Genomic DNA, 17278 nt, shown 5'->3' with positions numbered 1-17278 from the left:
GTTCAGGACCCGATCACACAAAATCTTTTTCACTCCATCTTTCCACCCCCAATTTGGTCTCCCACTTCTCCTCGTTCCCTCCACCTCCGACACATATATCCTCTTGTTCAATCTTTCCTCACTCATTCTCTCCATGTGCCCAAACCATTTCAAAACACCCTCTTCTGCTCTCTCAACCACGCTCTTTTTATTTCCACACATCTCTCTTACCCTTACGTTACTTACTCGATCAAACCACCTCACACCACACATTGTCCTCAAACATCTCATTTCCAGCACATCCATCCTCCTGCGCACAACTCTATCCATAGCCCACGCCTCGCAACCATACAACATTGTTGGAACCACTATTCCTTCAAACATACCCATTTTTGCTTTCCGAGATAATGTTCTCGACTTCCACACATTCTTCAAGGCCCCCAGAATTTTCGCCCCCTCCCCCACCCTATGATCCACTTCCGCTTCCATGGTTCCATCCGCTGCCAGATCCACTCCCAGATATCTAAAACACTTCACTTCCTCCAGTTTTTCTCCATTCAAACTCACCTCCCAATTGACTTGACCCTCAACCCTACTGTACCTAATAACCTTGCTCTTATTCACATTTACTCTTAACTTTCTTCTTTCACACACTTTACCAAACTCAGTCACCAGCTTCTGCAGTTTCTCACATGAATCAGCCACCAGCGCTGTATCATCAGCGAACAACAACTGACTCACTTCCCAAGCTCTCTCAACCCCAACAGACTTCATCCTTGCCCCTCTTTCCAAAACTCTTGCATTCACCTCCCTAACAACCCCATCCATAAACATCACACACCCCTGCCGCAAACCTACATTCACTGAGAACCAATCACTTTCCTCTCTTCCTACACGTACACATGCCTTACATCCTCGATAAAAACTTTTCACTGCTTCTAACAACTTGCCTCCCACACCATATATTCTTAATACCTTCCACAGAGCATCTCTATCAACTCTATCATATGCCTTCTCCAGATCCATAAATGCTACATACAAATCCATTTGCTTTTCTAAGTATTTATCACATACATTCTTCAAAGCAAACACCTGATCCACACATCCTCTACCACTTCTGAAACCACACTGCTCTTCCCCAATCTGATGCTCTGTTCATGCCTTCACCCTCTCAATCAATACCCTCCCATACAATTTGCCAGGAATACTCAACAAACTTATACCTCTGTAATTTGAGCACTCACTCTTATCCCCTTTGCCTTTGTACAATGGCACTATGCACGCATTCCGCAAGTCCTCAGGCACCTCACCATAAGTCATACATACATTAAATAACCTTACCAACCAGTCAACAATACAGTCACCCCCTTTTTTAATAAATTCCACTGCAATACCATCCAAACCTGCTGCCTTGCCGGCTTTCATCTTCCGCAAAGCTTTTACTACCCCTTCTCTGTTTACCAAATCATTTTCCCTAACCCTCGCACTTTGCACACCACCTCGACCAAAACACCCTATATCTGCCACTCTATCATCAAACACATTCAAAAAACCTTCAAAATACTCACTCCATCTCCTTCTCACATCACCACTACTTGTTATCACCTCCCCATTTGCGCGCCATTCTTTCGTCTGTTTCCTTGCGCTACCTCGCTAACGCGGGAGACAGCGACAAAGCAAAATAAATGAATAAATAAATAAATGTATATATATATATATATATATATATATATATATATATATATATATATATATATATATTTATATATATATATATATATATATATATATATATATATATATATATATATCTATATTTATATTCATATCAATATATATCAATATATATATATATTCAAATATATATATATATATACATTTATTTATTTATTCATTTATTTTGCTTTGTCGCTGTCTCCCGCGTTAGCGAGGTAGCGCAAGGAAACAGACGAAAGAATGGCCTAACCCATCCACATACACATGTATATTCATACACATCCACACACGCAAATATGCATACCTATACATATCAAGTATACATATATATACACACACAGACATATACATATATACACATGTACATAATTCATACGTTTGAAGGAACAGTAGTTCCGACAATGTTATATAGTTGTGAGGCATGGGCTATAGATAGAGTTGTGCGGAGGAGGATGGATGTGCTGGAAATGAGATGTTTGAGGACAATATGTGGTGTGAGGTGGTTTGATCGAGTAAGTACTGAAAGGGTAAGACAGATGTGTGGTAATAAAAAGAGTGTGGTTGACAGAGCAGAAGAGGGTGTTTTGAAATGGTTTGGTCACATGGAGAGAATGAGTGAGGAAAGATTGACCAAGAGGATATATGTGTCAGAGGTGGAGGGAACGAAGAGAAGTGGGAGACCAAATTGGAGGTGGAAAGATGGAGTGAAAAAGATTTTGAGCGATCGAGGCCTGAACATGCAGGAGGGTGAAAATCGTGCAGGGAATAGAGTGAATTGGAACGATGTGGTATACCGGGGTCGACGTGCTGCCAATGGATTGAACCAGGGCATGTGAAGCGTCTGGGGTAAACCATGGAAAGTTTTGTGGGGCCTGGACGTGGAAAGGGAGCTGTGGTTTCGGTGCATTATACATGACAGCTAGAGACTGAGTGTGAACGAATGGGGCCTTTGTTGTCTTTTGGTAGTGCTTCCTCGCGCACATGCGGGGGGAGGGCGTTGTTATTTCATGTGTGGCGGGGTGGCGACGGGAATGAATAAGGGCAGACAGTATGAATTATGTACATGTGTATATATGCATATGTCTGTGTATGTATATATGTATACGTTGAGATGTATAGGTATGTATATGTGCATGTGTGGACGTGTATGTATATGCATGTATATGTGGGTGGGTTGGGCCATTCTTTCGTATGTTTCCTTGCGCTACCTCGCTAACACGGGAGACAGCAACAAAGTATAATAAACATACACTACCCTCGCCTACATTATACGTAATATGAAGTACGTAATCAAATGAATGCAGTATTTCCATTCGTTTCCAAAATGTCGATTACGTAACTACAGTCTAGCGTCGTAGAATTACGGTATGTGCCGTGCATGACCACTGTCTCAGTACATCTTATGATTCAACGATAGATCGATGATGTGGCGCCGGGCTTCCCCGACACCTCGGCAAGTCTTCAGGACAAAGGCTTAAATAAGAATGAGAAGTCTGATACAGACGACAATTATTGATAATACTAATGATAATGTTACTATTATAGCAACAACAACAACAACAACAATAATAATAATGATAATAATAATAATAATAATAATAATAATAATAATAATAATAATAATAAATGAAGCGGAAGTGGATCATAGGGTGGGGGAGGGGGCGAAAATTCTGGGAGCCTTGAAGAATGTGTGGAAGTCGAGAACATTATCTCGGAAAGCAAAAATGGGTATGTTTGAAGGAATAGTGGTTCCAACAATGTTGTATGGTTGCGAGGCGTGGGCTATGGATAGAGTTGTGCGCAGGAGGATGGATGTGCTGGAAATGAGATGTTTGAGGACAATGTGTGGTGTGAGGTGGTTTGATCGAGTAAGTAACGTAAGGGTAAGAGAGATGTGTGGAAATAAAAAGAGCGTGGTTGAGAGAGCAGAAGAGGGTGTTTTGAAATGGTTTGGGCACATGGAGAGAATGAGTGAGGAAAGATTGACCAAGAGGATATATGTGTCGGAGGTGGAGAGAACGAGGAGAAGAGGGAGACCAAATTGGAGGTGGAAAGATGGAGTGAAAAAGATTTTGTGTGATCGGGGCCAGAACATGCAGGAGGGTGTAAGGAGGGCAAGGAATAGAGTGAATTGGAGCGATGTGGTATACCGGAGTTGACGTGCTGTCAGTGGATTGAATCAAGGCATGTGAAGAGTCTGGGGTAAACCATGGAAGGCTGTGTAGGTATGTATATTTGCGTGTGTGGACGTATGTATATACATGTGTATGGGGATGGGTTGGGCCATTTCTTTCGTCTGTTTCCTTGCGCTACCTCGCAAACGCGTGAGACAGCGACAATGCAAAAAAAAAAAAAAAAATGATAATATATAAACAATAATAATGATAATAATAATAATAATAAATGATAATATATAAACAATAATAATAATAATGATAATAACATGTATGAGGATAATATGTGGTGTGTGTGGCGTTTTACTATACAAGTCATTAAAGGATAAGAGAGAGATGCTGTAAAAAATGTTGAAAGAGCTGAAAAGAGTATGTTAAAATGGTCTGAACATATGGAGAGGATGAGTATGGAGATGTAAACAAAAAAGGATATAAGATGTAAAGGAGACAAGGAGAAGTGAGAGACCATATTGGAGATGGAATGATGAAGGGAAAAAGCTCTCGAACGAACGGGGCCTAAACATGCAGGAGGGTGAAAGGCGTGCACGGGACTTAGAATTCCACGCCAACATTACGGAAATGCCTAAATGTGCCGCTAAGAAATCGAGTCCTGTTTAGATGTCGAAATCTAATTTCTTCTGATCAGTTGATCCGTCCTTGTATGGTCTACCGCTCTCACATCTGGGGTGGCTCTAGCTCTGCATCCTTACTTGACAGGGTTAAGTCGCAAGCATTTCGACTTATAAACTCTCCCAGACTAATCTCAAAACTCGACCCGCTTGCTCTACGCCGCAATGTTGGTCCAGTTTCCCTCTTCAACAGGTACTACTTTGTTTTTTGTTCGCGAGGGCTGGCTGCTTGTGTGCCCCCACCACTACAGTATTCGGAAAGCTGCTGCATCACATGATTACTGTGTGACCGATGGTAACTCAAGGGTGGGCCGTTTTGTTAATTGTATCTTTCCCTACGCGTCAAAACTTTGGAATTCTCTACGGTCTCATGTCTTTCCCAGTAACAACCACCAGGCACTTTTTAAAAGACAGGCTTTTCAATTCCTCCAAAATTCGAAAATAGTTCCCCTTGTTTCTTCTTTGTCCCTTTCATAAACTTCCTGTAGTTCAATTAAAGCCCGGCCTTGAAGTGGACTTCTGTTCGTGACTGGAGCCCCCAACGTAAAAATATATATATATACACGAAGAGAGACAGAATGCCACACATACGTAGGTACACTTTAATGACAACACTGTATTCAACCCCAGGTGCTTCCCTCCACCCAGTGCAAAATGACAAGTGACCTCTTAATCTTGTCCCGTAATCATAGAGTTTGTGTCTATCGATAAACCTTGTCCAGTGTCTGAACTAGCTGATATCAGAACGGCCTGGTTTATCATGGTTTGAACTTGCTGATATATTCAAGGACTGGGTTATTATAGTCTGAACCAGATGAGATCATCACTAACCTGAAAATTACAGTATGAACCTGCCGAGATCATCACGGACTGGGTTATTATAGTCTGGGTTATTATAGATCATCACAGACTGGGTTATCATAGTCTAAACCTACCGAGATCATCACAGACTGGGTTATTATAGTCTGAACTTACCAAGATCATCACAGACTGGGTTATCATAGTCTTAACGTACTGACATCATCACGGACCGAGTTACTACCGTGAAAAATGAAGAACACAGAGACGAGATCAGTGGCTGCATCCACGTAATGGTGAGAGATAATCCAAGCCTTCACAACATTGCACTACACATCACTCTGTCCAGGTAGACAGTATGTGCACTGATCTCGGGAAGAGCCGCTTCTTAGTGTCGTCAACAGGCAGCAAACATGGACTCTGTCCCTCTCACGTTTTGGGGATCAAACAAGATTTCTTTCACATTTGTCAGCAATTTTAATTTAATTTTTTTTTCTCTCTCTCTTCACCGTTAACCATGGTTTGTATGTTTACTGAGGCGTATTTTGCACGCATACTCACACACGCACGCGCGCACACACACACATATATATATATATATATATATAATGACCATGAATCAACACGGGCCAGCCCGGGATCGGAATTGTATGGGTTCGAATCCTGAACTTAGCATTTAGCCTACAAATCTGTTTTCGAAAAAAAAATGAAAAAAAATTGAGGGTTATAAGCTAAAACACTTTTGCTTCAAAACTGAAAGATATCGTAATAAAAGTTTTCTACACTTCATATAATAATGTAAGATGTAGCTTAATGTTTATACTCATCCACAGATGCCAAATAAACATATGAAACTACTTTTCACGTTTTTTCTTTTTTAAGATGGAAGCTCCAGCCACGGACTGAAGTCCACATCAAGGCCGGGCCTTAATTGTAATACATAGAAGCTAATGAAGATGGGAAAAAACGAGACAAAGGGAAATTTTCACGAATTTTGGAGGAACTGAAACACTTGTCTTTTAAAGTATGTCAGGTCATAGTTACTGGGAAAGACATGAGGGAAGAGAGTTCCAAACCTCTGAGGTGTAGGGAAGAAGCAGTTGTCAAAAACGCCCACCCCTGAGTTGCCAACGGCCTCACATTAATCACGTGATGCAGCAGCTTGCTGAGTATCGCGCGCGTGGTCTAGCTAACGGTGGGGGCAAACATGCACCCAGCCCTCGGGAACTAAAACCAAAGTAATACCTATAGAGGAAGAAAAGTGAACCGACATTACGGCGTAAGGCAAGTGAGTCAACTTTTGACGTTAGCCTGGCAGTGTTGGTCAGTCGGACCGCTTTCAACTCAACTCTGTCAAGTAAGGGTGCACAGCTAGAATCACCCCAGATTCGAGAGCATAATTTTGTACATGGACCAATCAATCCTTTGTAAAAACAGAGCATCTGTTAAGAAATAAAAAAAAAATCGACATCTAAACAGCAATCTGTTTCTTAGAGGCAGACTTAGGTATTTCCTTAACGTAGGGTGTCCAAGGTGGAGTGGATGTTACAGTAACACCAAGTTTATTCAATGAGTCAAGATGTGGCATTACGAAACCGTTGGAGGAGGGTTGAGGACTTTTCGATGGAAAGATTGGCAGGAACTGGGTCTTGGAGGCATAATCGTTTACCGGATTTTGTCTTCCCTATAGAGATATTCTGTCCTAGTCCGACTTTATCAAGGAAGTTGTGTTGAGATAAGATGCAGATTGAATGAGAGAAGCAGAAATGGAGGATGTGCAGGGATGCAGTGTTGAGTCGTAAGCATATGACTGCATATTGTTGTTTGTAGAAGAAAAAAATCGTTGATGAAAAGAGAGAAAAAGTGTAGGAGACAGGACAGAACCTTGAGGGTCACCACTGTCGATGGACAACCATGGAGACACATCAGCCAGAAAGGATGCTATATACGAGGGAGCAAAATGAAGGAGGGAAGCCAAAAGGGAGGAGCTTAGAGATGAAACCCTGTTGCCAAATCCTGTCAAAAGCCTCCGATTTACCAAGGGTAACTACATAGGATTCCCCCGAACCCCTCAGAAATGATGGCCAGACATTTGTAAGATGAATATCACCATTGGATCTCGACATACGGAAGCCATATTGGTAATCAGAGAGAAGACCGTGATATTCAAGATGTCTGAGGATATGAGAGTTGAGGAAGCAACTAAACGACAGTTAGAGGGAAATAGAACAGTTTTCCTTCCTATGGATAAAATGTACCTTCGTATGCTTCCCAGAGGACAGAAACATTCTCTGTGTTAAACAGAAACGAAACAGACGAGCAAACACAAATATAAATTCAAAGGCACACTCTTTCAGTACACGGAAATGGATGTCAAGACTAATTAGTGTTCTACAGGGAGGGTCATAGAATGAGTAAGAGGAGCATCAAGGGGTAAAGGAATGTTAATCATCCAAGGCAGAGTTAAAGGAGAAATGAGTGCTTTGTCTGAGGGAGAGACAGCTACAGTACCGTCAGAACGGAAAAGTGAAGGAGAGGTAAAGCTACAAAAAGTGTTCGAGATGCCCTTAGCTAAAGACCAGAAAAACCTATCAGTGGATGACGAGGTGAGGTTATCGCACTTCCTTTGAATAGAGGAACGTTTTGCCTCACGGATAACGTACTTACAATGATTACCGGCAGTGAAAAAGCTGAATGGGAGTCGGAGGAAGGAAAGTTTTTCCAAGCCCGAGATGCCTGATCCTTAACCCGAATGGCCTCGCAATACGAAAGGTTCGAACCATGAATTGGAAGGAAAGGTCGTTTTGGAAGGAAAGAGGATAAATGCCTTCATTCCCGCAACCATAACCTTTGCTATGCGTTTGACGTAAACAGAAGTGTCACTACATAAGAGAAAGTAATTCACCCAAGGAAAGTCAGATATGAATATTCGTAAGTTATTCCAATCAGCTTCGTTGAGGTACCAATATTTACGTATAAAAGGGGCTGTTGGAGGGTAGTTGGTTGTAATAGATAGATTTATCATAGTGTGGTCAGAAGAACTAACTGGCGGCAAGACTGTGTGCTAACAGGGCGAAAGATTATAGATGAAAAACTGATTCGGAATATTAGAAGAATGGTCACAGTGGCTAGAAATGAGGATGGGGTAAGTGATAATTTTCTATAGATCATTCAGAATGGACAACATGAGGGCTTCAACTCCCCATCCAGGAGGATGCTCTCAGCTTGCGGGTGTGAGGATGTCACGGCCTCATGGCAGGAGTCCATACAGTCGAAAAAGATGCAAAATCTGCAGCGTCAGGAGAGCAGAAGGCGAAACAAAAGAAAAGCGCGGTACTTGCGAGACAGACCTTGAGCCACAAACATCAAAAGTTTCGGAACTCAAGGTCCTCGAGGCGTGCAACAGGTGTGTTGATGTTGGAATAAGCACAAACACTAATTTTGCGCCAGAATCATGTGCGGAGGTTATAATTGGATACGAGAAGGGCTAGTGAGAACGTCATTAGACACCCGGGTTTCAGAGAAATAAGGTAGTAGGAGAGGTACTAGACATATGGTGTTCAACTGAAGAGATTGTTGGAAAGACCACGAACGTTGGTACAATGAACAGAATGAGAAAAGTGTATCAGAGAGGGAAAGGTCGAGGGAGGGGCCGGTACTACTACCTTCTGAACTCTCCCTCTCTTTGGCAGTAAGTCTGGCGGTAGCCCGGGGATTCTCAGCACCCCATGATGCCAGGGACGAAGGGCTATAGGATGTTGGACTTTGTCCTGATTACATTTGAAAAACGATTGTGCTAACAGGATATGGCAAGAGCACTTATGTGAAGAAAGTGAGTGAAGTTAGAGTCGGTGTTTGGTGCTTGTAAGCAGATGATAGCAGGACTAACCTGATAGTCCAGTTTTGATCCTGACATGGAGATTGTAAGATGGTTCCGGGCACCACTTTAACGCTCCTCAGTCAGGAAGGTAGTACCACCTTGGGCTGCTCGTGTCAACAGCCTACTACGTAAAGGGCTACTCCTAAGGCAGGGGACGGGATATTCCTCGAGTTAGCTGGGGTATTGGGAGGGGGCCAGTACACTACCACATAAGCCCTTCCTCTCACTGGCAGCATAGTCTCACAAGAAATTGTGGTCATAGGAGTATACCTTAAATCTCTAGCTGTCGTGTGAGGGGCCATTACTCTAGTACCTGAGCCCTGGGTCTGCCTGGGTTCATGAGTCAGTCAGTGAGGGAAAGGAGAGCATCTAGACTCGTACATAAGTACAGTAAAAGAGTATAAAAGAGGAAGAGAGAAATACAGTCTTTCGTCCAGGGACATGCTACTCTGCAGCTGACAAGGTCCTGAGGAAGAGGACCAGGTCCTGGAGAATATCAAGCCACAGCAGGTGACGACGTGAGCAGTTTCTCCACATCCACAATTACCACACTCCTCCCTGAAATCACGCCCTTATTTGACCCAAACTCCAGCTTAGCATACCATTCATTTACATGCCTAATGTCAGGACTTAATAAGCCATTAACAGCGTGTCAGCCCCCCAAAAGTACCCAGGAAAAAAAAATTGCACATTGGGTAATGCTTCCTTTGTTCAATACATACCAAATGAATAAGAAGGGAATTCTCATGAATTTTTTTTATCTTTTAATCAGCTAAATACTTAATTTCAGGACTTGAAAGCCCCTCAAAACGTTTTTCATCCCTTGAACCATACGAGAAATATGTGCTATGCTGAGTTTCTGAAGGAAATCCATCTTCCGAAAGGTAGGGCAAAAATTGCAGGAAAATTTTAGGCCAATTGTTATATCTAAACTGAAATACAACATAATTAAATTCTTTTATACTGAAAAAATGTAAGAAATCTTATAATCCATCCTTGGGCAAACAGATATGAAGCGAATTTACATGAATTGTTTAATCTTGTAATCATTTAAATGCTTAATTACAGGACACAATGGCCCAACAACAACATTGTACCCCCCGATCGTATCCAGCATTGAGGAATAGGTGCTATACACAGAGGTGTAGAAACAAATTTATTTTCCAAAGAAAAATACCCCAAAATTAAGTAATAGTTCTTGGCACTTTTTAACCATAAAAACTTTTTGTCTTGAATATCATATATATATATATATATATATATATATATATATATATATATATATATATATATATATATATCATTATCATTATTTTGCTTTGTCGCTGTCTCCCGCGTTTGCGAGGTAGCGCAAGGAAACAGACGAAAGAATGGCCCAACCCACCCACATACACCTGAATAACATACACATCCACACACACAAATATATATACCTATACATCTCAACGTATACATATATATACACACACAGACATATAAATATATACTCATGTACATAATTCATACTATTTGCCTTTATTCATTCACATCGCCACCGCGCCACACATGCAACAACAACCCCATCCCCCTTATGTGTGCGAGGTAGCGCTAGCAAAAGAAAACAAAGGCCACATTCGTTCACACTCAGTCTCTACCTGTCATTTAATAATGCACCGAAACCACATCTCCCTTTCCACATCCAGGCTCCACAAAACTTTCCATGGTTTACCCCAGACGCTTCACATGCCCTGGTTCAATCCATTGACAGCACGTCGACCCCGGTATACCACATCGTTCCAATTCACTATATTCCTTGCACGCCTTTCACCCTCCTGCATGTTTAGGCCCCGATCACTTATAATTATTTTCACTCCATCTTTCCACCTCCAATTTGGTCTCCCACTTCTCGTTCCCTCCACCTTTGACACATATATCCTCTTTGGCAATCTTTCCTCACTCATTCTCTCCATGTGACCAAACCATATCAAAACACACTCTTCTGCTCACTCAACCACATTCTTTTTATTACCACACATCTCTTTTACCCTCACATTACTTACTCGATCAAACCACCTCACACCATATATTGGCCTCAAACATCTCATTTCCAGCACATCCACCCTCCTCCGCACAACTCTATCCATAGCCCACGCCTCGCAACCATATAACATCGTTGGAACCACTATTCCTTCATACATACCCATTTTTGCTTTCCGAGATAATGTTTTCGACTTCCACACATTCTTCAACGCTCCCAGAACTTTCGCCCCCTCCCCCAACCTATGATTCACTTCCGCTTCTATGGTTCCATCCACTGCCAAATCCACTCCCAGATATCTAAAACACTTCACTTCCTCCAGTTTTTCTCCATTCAAACTTACCTCCCAATTCACTTGACCCTCAACCCTACTTTACCTAATAGCCCTGCTCTTATTCACATTTACTCTCAGGTCTCTTCTTTCACACACTTTATCAAACTCAGTCACCAGCTTCTGCAGTTTCTCTCATGAGTCAGCCACCAGCGCTGTATCATCAGCAAACAACAACTGACTCACTTCCCAAGCTCTCTCATCCACAACAGACTGCATACAATGCGCCTCTTTCCAAAACTCTTGCATTCACCTCCCTAACAACCCCATCCATAAAAAAACAAAACAACCATGGAGACATCACACACCCCTGCCGCAAACCTACATTCACTGAGAACCAGTCACTTTCCTCTCTTCCTACACGTACACATGCCTTACATCCTCGATAAAAACTTTTCACTGCTTCTAACAACTTGCCTCCCACACCATATATTCTTAATACCTTCCACAGAGCATCTCTATCAACTCTATCATATGCCTTCTCCAGATCCATAAATGTTACATATAAATCCATTTGCTTTTCTAAGTGTTTCTCACATACATTTTTCAAAGCAAACACCTGATCCACACATCCTCTACCACTTCTGAAACCACATTCCTCTTCCCCAATCTGATGCTCTGTTCATGCCTTCACCCTCTCAATCAATACCCTTCCATATAATTTACCAGGAATACTCAACAAACTTACACCTCTGTAATTTGAGCACTCACTTTTATCCCCTTTGCCTTTGTACTATGGCACTATGTAAGCATTCCGCCAATCCTCAGGCACCTCACCATGAGTCATACATACATTGAATAACCTTACCAACCAGTCAACGATACAGTCACCCTTTTTTAATAAATTCCACTGCAATACCATCCAAACTCGCTGCCTTGCCGGCTTTCATCTTCCGCAAAGCTTTTACTACCTCTTCTCTGTTTACCAAATCATTTTCCCTAACCCTCTCACTTTGCACACCACCTCTACCAAAACACCCTATATCTGCCACTGTGTCATCAAACACATTCAACAAACCTTCAAAATACTCACTCCATCTTCTTCTTGCATCACCACTACTTATCACCTCCCCATTAGCCCCTTCACTGAAGTTCCCATTTGTTCCCTCGTCTTACGCACTTTATTTACCTCCTTCTAAAACATCTTTTTATTCTCGCTAAAATTTAATGATACTCTCTCACCCCAACTCTCATTTGCCCTCTTTTTGACCTCTTGCACCTTTCTCTTGACCTCCTGCCTCTTTCTTTTATACATCTCCCACTCATTTGCATCATTACCCTGCAAAAATCATCCAAATGCCTCTCTCTTCTCTTTCACTAACAATCTTACTTTTTCATCCCACCACTCACTACCCTTTCTAATCTGCCCACCTCTCACGCTTCTCATGCCACAAGCATCTTTTGCGCAAGCCATCACTGCTTCCCTAAATACATCTCATTCCTCCCCTACTCCCCTTACCTCCTTTGTTCTCACCCTTTTCCATTCTGTACTTAGTCTGTCCTGGTACTTCCTCACACAAGTCTCTTTCTCAAGCTCACTTACTCTCACCACTCTTTTCACCCCAACATTCGCTCTTCTTTTCTGAAAACCTCTACAAATCTTCACCTTCGCCTCCACAAGATAATGATCAGACATCCCTCCAGTTGCACTCTCAGCACATTAACATCCAAAAGTCTCTCTTTCGCGCGCCTATCAATTAACATGTAATCCAATAACGCTCTCTGGCCTTCTCTCCTACTTACATACTTACATACGTGGAGATAGGGGAGAAAGAATACTTCCCACGCATTCCTCACGAGTCGTAGAAGGCGACTAAAGGGGACGGGAGCGGGGGGCTGGAAACCCTCCCCTCCTTGTATTTTATCTTTCTAAAAGGGGAAACAGAAGGAGTCACGCGGGGAGTGCTCATCCTCCTCGAAGGTGTGTCTAAATGTGTGTGGATGTAACCAAGGTGAGAAAAAAGGAGAGATAGGTAGTATGTTTGAGGAAAGGAACCTGGACGTTTTGGCCCTGAGTGAAACGAAGCTCAAGGGTAAAGGGGAAGAGTGGTTTGGGAATGTCTTGAGAGTAAAGTCAGGGGTTAGTGAGAGGACAAGAGCAAGGGAAGGAGTAGCACTATTCATGAAAGAGCAGTGGTGGGAGTATGTGATAGAGTGTAAGGAAGTAAACTCAAGATTGATATGGGTAAAACTGAAAGTGGATAGAGAGAGATGGGTGATTATTGGTGCATATGCACCTGGGCATGAGAAGAAAGATCATGAGGCAAGTGTTTTGGGAGCAGCTGAGTGAGTGTGTTAGTAGTTTTGATGCACGAGATCTACCCATTATTGATGGGTGATTTGAATGCAAAGGTGAGTAATGTGGCAGTTGAGGGAATAATTGGTGTACATGGGGTGTTCAGTGTTGTAAATGGAAATGGTGAAGAGCTTGTAGATTTATGTGCTGAAAAAGGACTGGTGATTGGGAATACCTGGTTTAAAAAGAGAGATATACAAAATATATATATATATATATATATATATATATATATATATATATCTATATATATATCTATATATATATATCTATATATATATATATATATATATATATATATATATATATATATATATATATATATATACATATATCGTATTAAATATTCTACAGTAGAAATATCACTAAAATATATCATAATGCTTCCTCGGGTCGACAGATATCAAATAAATATGAAGCGAGTTCCAATGAAGTACTTAAATCCTGTAATCATCCAACTGCCTAATTACGGGACTTATCATTCTACCACATAATCGTATTCAGAACTGAAAGAGGCCATGTTCTTGAGTTTTGAAACAAGTATCGTTTAAATAAATCATAATCAAATCCTGTGTATTTTTCAGACTAACTTCTAGTTTCAAATTTGTAATGCAACATAATGAAAGTCTTCTATACTTCAAATGATACAATATACAATATTTCATATAGCTTTCTCTGCCCGAGGAATACAAAAATAATTATGAAAAGAATAATCATGAAATATTCTAAAGCTTAATTAAGCTTGATTACAGGACCAAGTGTCCATCAAACAATATTTCAACCCCAGGCTCGTAATGAGCACGAGAAATATGTCCTTTACTGAGGTTTTAAAACAATCTCATTTTCCGAGGAAAAATATAGAAAATAGTGTCATTTTTGTGCCAAATATCTTTTAGTTTGAAAATGGAGTATAACATAATGTGAGGTTTTTATACTTGAAGGAACAAAGTAAAATACTTGACAATAATTCCTTTGGCCGACCAATACCGAAATCATGAAACAAATAATCATGTAATTAATCAAACTTAGTCATTTCAGTCCTTAATATCAAAATAATACTTAATGGCCCTAACACAACATTTCAGCCCCAGAATCTTTCTCAGCCTGAAGAACTGGCTGTAAAAGCATCCATATCTTCCCTCACGTTAAGATCCGATTCCCTTTCACTTCTCTATCTCTCAGCTGGAGACACGTCGAGGGAAGACATTCGACCCAGATGACGCTTCTGCTGCTACCATGGAAAGGTTCCTCATGGTCAACAATGAGCATCAAGTCCATGATAGGATCGAGATAGTGCACGATGATAATACTTTTACTTATCGTTTCTTTCTCACTTTTATTTACCACTTTTATATTTCAGTTGAGAGGCCCGGCCTTGGTGTGAACGTTTGTCAGTGACTGGAGCCTTAGGAAAAAAAAATAGTGAGAGAGAGAGAGAGAGAGAGAGAGAGAGAGAGAGAGAGAGAGAGAGAGAGAGACAGGAGTTCGTAGGACCATTGCTTGCACAATATCTTCTCTCTCACCGCTGTACTGGCAACGTTTAATACGGTCGTTCAAAGTCTACCTTTGTTAACATATCTCGTGACATTTTCCAATATTTTTCTCAAGGTCAGCTTGGATTAAAATTATATGAAACTACATATTTGACTAAGAAAATCTTGACTGTTCGTGAATTATATATAGTCCAACTGTCCTTGATGAATGAGATGGTTCGGTATTGTACAGTTCCTCCTGGTCAAGAAGGATCATTCTCCATCGTTAACGACACTCGGGAGTTCTGTACCTCAGTACTGTAGAGGTGCATCATTTACTCTCATAAAAAAATGTGGTCACAGTATCTTTCACCAATTCTTTATCTATTACAGTACAGTATATACTGTATATACCTTCCATACAGTATATACTGTATGTACCTTCCATACAGTATATACTGTATGTACCTTCCATACAGTATATACTGTATATGCCTTCCATACAGTATATACTGTATATACCTTCAATACAGTATATACCTATCATACAGTATATACTGTATATACCTTCAATACAGTATATACTGTATATGCCTTCCATACAGTATATACTGTATATACCTTCCATACACTATATACTGTATATACCTTCCATGAAATCAGTTCTACGACAGGTCAATTATATGAGGTATGGTCATGACAAATTCAAACTGTTCGTTGTTTCTGTAATATATTTAGATGTCTTTTACAATGGTTTCTTATTTCTGGTTCGTATTAAGAAATGCTTAACAATTCTTGCATCCATACATTTGTTTATAACTGGATCAAAAAAAAAAAGGAATTCTTGTCAGCCAATCACCACATCCGTCACAACTGTAAACAGGTGCTCTTCGTTCATTCATAAAAATATACTACATACCACGTGTTTACTACATCAGAGTTGCCAGATATCGCGACTGGCCACAAGAGAGTGTCGAGATATTTATGTCCACAACTGGGCAATCACAGCGTTAAGAGACGGGGCAACACGACTGTAAAACTCTTTTCCCGTATACACAAATAGTAATCACACACACACACACACACACACACATACATACATACATACACACACACACATACACACACACACACACACACACACGTGCAAGGGCTGCGCGAAAGCGGTCCTCGCGCCAGACATGGGTGCTGGTCGTCTCAGAGTGCAGTGGGAGCTGCTCGACTCAGTTCTCCTCATGTTGGAACCTGAGAAACGTTCAACAAGTGACGCGAATTCTAAATGGTGTCGCGTGATGTCATTCCATTGGCCAACTGTCGTCTGGTTTATATTGAAGTTTTGAATCGACAACAAAGGATCCATATGGGAACTAAAGATGTCAGCTCAATGTCGGATTTATATACTCATTAATATAGAAAATTGAATTGCACTGACGAATCACTTCCACAGTAAATTCACATTTTCTGAAGAAAATGTAGACCAAACTACAAACGTGAACCATGGTAGAAAATCTTACGCTAAACTGAAATGCAAAAACTCCTGTGCAACTACACACTCCTACCTAACGCACTTTACAAATCTCATCCACTAAAATAAACCGTATATGTAACGTCTCAGTCGCTACCCAAAGTTGGACGGACAGACGGGCTGGTCCTGAATGACAAACGTGACCCAGTGCTCTATACACCGTCTGTGGCGCGCGGATTTATTCAATGAATCATTAAAATCTTTTTTTTCTCCTCAAGTCCGTGTCACCTGCATACCTCTGATATGATTGTGGAGGTATTCTTAGGCACAATGTTGATCAGATGCAAATAGAAAACAGTATGAATATCACAAGAGTCATCTGTCTTCACAGGTTCATCACATGGTAGTTTTCACTAAGGCGAGAGATCTAGGAATACACTTTACTTGTTATCATTGCAGAAGATACTACGTGGTTTATTTTTTCAGGTGTATTGCTAAATTCTCTTCTGTTTGTGAGTAAT

The sequence above is a fragment of the Panulirus ornatus genome, chromosome 18 (assembly GCF_036320965.1).
Source record: "Panulirus ornatus isolate Po-2019 chromosome 18, ASM3632096v1, whole genome shotgun sequence".
NCBI lineage: Eukaryota > Metazoa > Arthropoda > Malacostraca > Decapoda > Palinuridae > Panulirus > Panulirus ornatus.
Note: the sequence above shows the minus strand (reverse complement) of the source record.